The following is a 5,528-nucleotide window of genomic DNA, read 5'->3' as shown; positions in this document are numbered from 1 at the left end:
CGCACCACAGCCGCCATCATGGCACGCACCGTATGGACAGGTGCGTGCCATGATGGCAGCCAAGCAGCAGAACTAGGGCTGGGGGCATGTGGACACTCAGTCCTAGTTAAGCCCTATTCCGCAGTCAGGCCGGGACCAAGTGCCGGTCTGTACTACTTCTTAGTTGGTTCTTGTCGGAAATAACAGGTTAAATATTGAGACTGGGCGGTTTAATTTGTAGTAGCGGTGCTTTGCCAGTATAGCTGTTGCATATTAATTTCAGACCAGTTCTCAATGTTCTCACCCCATATATGAACCTCTGGTTGAATTGTTGCATAGCTCCTTGAAGCTGGCTGCGCTGAAGCTGCCATTGTTCATAATTTCGGACAGATTCCAAAGTTGGCCGTTGCCAGGTTGTCGTTCTGGTGAAATGGTCTACATAATAAATCCGTCCCATGTTGTCAACTCGACGCTCCCAGCTAAACAACACAGATAAGACATTCAAATCCATGGACTGACCTCAAAGTAACTTACAGTTGCATTGGGATGGGGACGAGGAGAGCTTGTTCAACACAAAGGACAATGTGGGTCAAGCACAACAATTCCTGTTTTACTGGAGGAGTGAGGAAATGGCAGTATTCTCTTCAGTGTCATCTGTATATCATGCTACTACTCAATTCCCAAGACTTTTATTCATTGATTATACAGGGGTAGGCAATTTATGGGCCTACAGATGTTGATGCATTACAACTCCCACCAAACATAAACCAGCAAAGCCAGTGAGATTATGGGAGGTGTAATCTAGCAACATATGGAGCACAACAATTTGCCGGTCTCTGAAGTATAAGTTTCTGCACCTAGGGTACTCCTCTATAACTTACTATATCTGAAGCAGGAAACCTTATGGTCTACCTATTCCTTTTGGGAAATCTTTCAAGCGTAGTACAGCAGTGGTAAGCCTTTCTTTGCTAGTTCAAAACATGAGAAAATGGCAATTTAATATGCACCATGGTACAGTCAGGATGTGGTGGCTCTGCAGTTAAGGCGCTGACTCTGACAACTGCAAGATCGGCAGGTCGAGGCCCCAGCACCGCATGACGGAGTGAGCTCAAGCTTCTGCCAATCTAGCAGTTTGAAAGCATGTAGAAGTGCAAGTAGATAAATAGGTACCACTTTGGTGGGAAGGTAACAGCATTCTGTGCTGTCATGCTGGCCACATGACTACAGAGTCATCTTTGACAACACTGGCTCTTCAGCTTAGTAACAGAGAGGAGCAGCCAGACACGACTAGACTAAAGCTGTCAAGAAAATACCTTTACCTTTATGATACAGTCATATAATGTGACTTGAGCATCCATGGATTTTGATATCCACAGGGGGTCATGGGATCAAATCCCAGCAGATAACAAGGGCCCACTATATATATATGAAGACCTTGCTTCTGGTTCATTGAGTCAAGATGCATGCAGTAACAGCAGTTCAGTTGGACCTACTCTGCCATATTTAGGTCTACAGATCTTTCTTTTCCTGCCCCTGGGAATAGCAGAATAGCTGCAGTTAATGCAAAAGTTGGTCACCTGTAACCTGATATGATTAACAGCTGTTAATCTCTAGGTATTGTTAGTAAAGATGCACCATACATACGTTAAGATATCAAATCAGACTTCACTTTCTCCTAGCCAAGGTATTATTTCCAGATCTAAGCCATGCGTTATTTGAAGATCTAAGCCATACGTAAAGATGTTGGATTTGTATTGCCATCTTCAAGGCTTGTTACCAAGTAAGAGAAATGACTAACTTACCCTGGAGGGAGAGGCTCTGGCCTATCCCATGTAGTTCTTTTCTCAACGTGATCTACATAATATACTCGGCCATGCTGATCCACTCTCTGTTCCCAACTGGAAAAATAAAATCAGATCATAACAAGTTTCCAACCAGCTGACCCTAAGACAAACCTATCGCAGGGTTTACTGGGGTGGAAAGTGTGTGACTCGCCCAAGGTCATTGGGTTTTCATGGCTAAGTGAGGAACTGATTTGGGGCTGATTTTAAGGCTCGGGGGAGTGAAGCATCCGCACGCTCCCAAGGCCTACTGTGCTGTCCAGGTGCCATCTTGGTGCATGCCTGTTCAGAAGGCACGCGCAATGATGATGTGCCTTGTGCGCTGCGTCCAAATGGTGCAGTGCACAAGGGACATCACTGCGTTGCTCCAGTGCGCTAATGGCAAACTTTCTCAAGCTGTTTATTTATGGTTTACTTTTAGGTATTCTAATCTTTCAGGTCAAATTATTTTTCTTTTCTTTTCTTAATTCTCCTGCTATGTAGGAAATGGAATAGAGTAGGGCATGACTGGCTAGAATCCTGCACAAGAGCATCCCACGCTGCAACACTTTATTGCAGCTCTCAGTGGTAAAAGTGCTGATCTTCTAAATTTCCATGCCTTTATGTTAATATTTTTCTCTGCAATTACTCTCACACCATTACTTAGACCTAGAAATCCTCCTTTTTCAATATTTAGAACACTCCTACTTTAAGAAATAATTAAAATCTCATCTGGACTCACACATTTCACTCTTGATTTCATCTTCTTTGATTTCTTTTTTATTCATTAGCTAATCACTGTTTCAATTCAACTTTAGCAGCTTTTAAAAATTCCCACCTAGCCAGTGCAAGTCCCCACCTCCCTTTTATAACAACTAGCATATTTTAGGATGTTTTGGAAATTGTAGATGAGGTGTAGGAAAGAATGGCATTTTAGAAAAGAAGAGTTGGGTTATAAGTGTACAGGTAATATAAAACACAAGCGTATCAACCTCTTACCCAGGTGGAAGGGGGCCTTGATTAACTGTATGATGTGGCTGTGAAACTGGAGTGACTGGCTGAACCTGTCTTGAAACTGGTGGTGTAGTCAAATGTGCTGATGCAGGAACAACTGTTCCTGATGTTACTCCATCAGTGCTTGGTTCTGATCCTGAATTTTTTGCAGCTAGAACTAGTTCTGCACTAGGACCTTCTGATTCTGTAGAGGAAGCACCATTGACACATGCTGCAGGGAACATAAATAGGTAACAGACAAATGTTAAATGCTGTTCTAATTTCAGAACTACAAGCTGTGAACAGATAAGCACTCTAATTGGTACATGTAATGCTACTAGACTTTTAAGCAAAAGCAAACAATGAGATTATGAAGTACTGTCCGCATTCTTTTTAAATGGAAATTCAAGAACTGTTGTATTTAAACTCATAGGGCCAAAACAGACGGCCCATTTAGTCCTGCTTGGGGTTGGCTTGGGGGCATAGTGTTTACATGCACCATGCCCCCAAGGCAGACAGAAGCCAGGCTGGCGATTACATGCCGGCAAGCTACTCTCCCACTTAGGTGTGTGGCGTTTAGACACCACTTTCCCCAGAGACGACTTCTGGGAGAAGGGATGGCTTTTTTCCGACCCATAAAAGAGTGGATCTTATCCACTCCTTTTTGGGGCGGAATCTGGCTTGATTGGGGCCAGGCATCTGTTTGCTCTGGCCCTGATCCAGCCTAAAAGGGGTGGCTTTAAGCCACCGCTTTGGGGCTGTCTGTATTCCCACTTAGTTATTTAACGGATTTTGCTGCAATTCTCTCCTTCATTTGACCACAGAAAATCTGGACATCTTTGAAGAGAGCATTTCAGAGACTGTAACTTCAGTGGGTGACACATAAAGCTATTTCAATATCTGCCATGAAGAAAAAATATCCATAATTTAACTGCAGAACAATGTACATTCTCAGAACAGCCCTATTCAAGCCCCATATATTTTTTATAAATTTTGCCTTTCAGCAGTTTGAGAATTATTTTGTTGAATATCAAACAGATATCTTACTTCATTAATGCTAAAACATGTTTATTACAATTTAATCCATAGGGGATTTTTAAAGAAGAAAAATGGATGTTACAGAAACTGAGTAGGATTTTAATACAATAGTTAATCAACAGTACAGTGGAAAGGTTATATTTTTAAAATAATCTTAAATAGAACTTTGAACTCAACAATTCACATTGGTGTACATACCAGATGGAGCAGAGGGCCTACGTGGAGTGGGTGGAGGAGGTCGAGAGGGTCTGGGAGGTCTAGGAGGCTTAAATCCTCCATTGGCAATTAAAGGAGAATCACTGCCATTAGTCACCCTGCTTTCATTGGATCCAGCAGCCTCACAGTTTTCAGGACCATTTGTGTTATTCCTTTGTGGGAAAGCACAACACAGTTATTATGGAGACTTGAAAAATGTGACTCCATGTTAATTTCTTTTTTTAAATCCTATTTCTAAATGATAAATTGTCACAAATTAAGTCCTGCAACAAATTATACTTCCTCCCCCCCAGAATTCTGTAGATTCAAAATTATCTATAAAGAAGAATGTTACTAAAACTTGTGTTACCTGTGGAAGCAAGAAAGATTTAAAAAGCTCACAATCCTCGGTCCAAATATAACCACAGAATTCTTCTCTGATTCAGATTTTAATTTTAATTTGAGCTGGAGAGCAGAACACCTCTTTCCCCTTTCTCACCAAATCCCACCTTTCACTCATATATTATTATTATTATTATTATTATTATTATTATTATCCTTTATTTATATAGCGCTGTTAAGTCCTTTCTCACCCAGTGGGAAGAGAGAGAGATGGACCAAATGCAGGCAGAACTGGGAAACTGATTTTCTGAAGAGCTACTGACATCTGCAATAGTCTTTGGCTAGCATGGAGAGGATACACAGTGGCATGTATGTAATATTAGAGCAACCTATCCCATTTTACTATAGAGAACACAGATTAAAATAGTAATCTAATCAGATATGCAGGTTTGTTCTATTATTATTAGCATAGAAGAAGTCCCAGAATTATTGCTAGAATATGCCTGCACCAGCTCTTCCCTTCAGTGCCCTGAGATAATGAGAACAGTTACTTAACGTGCTTTATTCCCCTTCCCACAGTGTCATTAATTCAGGTTCAAACTCTGAGTTATGTCCAGGAAGCACTCTTGCTAAACAGGTACTAGATTTCATGTAACTTCCTGAAGGATATCACAAGTATCAGCAATGGTAAGTTTCAAAATGTGTGTGTGTGTGTGTGTGTGTTGCAATGCTGTTCTATGGGGCTATATAGACAGCCCCTAAGGGGTGACAGGACGCCGCCCCTTTCCTAGCTGGATCAGGAACACTACAATTACATGCTGCGGCCCCAATCTGGCCTTTCCACGATGCAAAAAGGAGCCACAAAAAGCGGCTCCTTTTTGCAGTGCGGAAAGGGTGCCATAGCCGCCAGCACCACAGCTTTTCAGCACTCATTTGGAACAGCGCATGTACACGCTGCACTGAGCACTGTGACGTCTCCCATCATGCGGTGGGGCATGCGGCTTCATGCTGGCATGGGGGCCAAGTCAGGGTGCGCAGCGTTTGGTCACCATGCCCCCAGGCTGACGTTTATCATCAGTCTGTACAGCCTCTAAGTCAGGGGTAGGCAACCTGCGGCCCGCGGGCCGGATGCGGCCCGGAGAGGCCTTGGGACCGGCCCCA

At 42.8% G+C, this 5,528-nt stretch overlaps 1 long non-coding RNA gene across 1 annotated transcript; it reads right to left on the bottom strand.

Annotated features, from left to right (window-relative positions):
* Window positions 1-398: 398 nt before the first annotated feature.
* On the bottom strand, window positions 399-4,217 carry LOC149315786 (uncharacterized). Its single transcript, XR_016280684.1, has 4 exons — window positions 4,029-4,217; window positions 2,799-3,024; window positions 1,782-1,877; window positions 399-458 (listed from the first exon to the last, which is right to left on the bottom strand). It is a non-coding gene; the product is annotated as an uncharacterized LOC149315786 (long non-coding RNA).
* Between the last annotated feature and the right edge of the window lie 1,311 nt (window positions 4,218-5,528).

Source organism: Sceloporus occidentalis, unplaced genomic scaffold (genome assembly GCF_023333645.1).
Source record: "Sceloporus occidentalis isolate IW3139 unplaced genomic scaffold, rSceOcc1.0.p SCAF_3, whole genome shotgun sequence".
Lineage (NCBI taxonomy): Eukaryota > Metazoa > Chordata > Lepidosauria > Squamata > Phrynosomatidae > Sceloporus > Sceloporus occidentalis.
The sequence above is the reverse complement of the archived record's forward strand: the minus strand, read 5'-3'. Positions and strand labels throughout refer to the sequence as shown.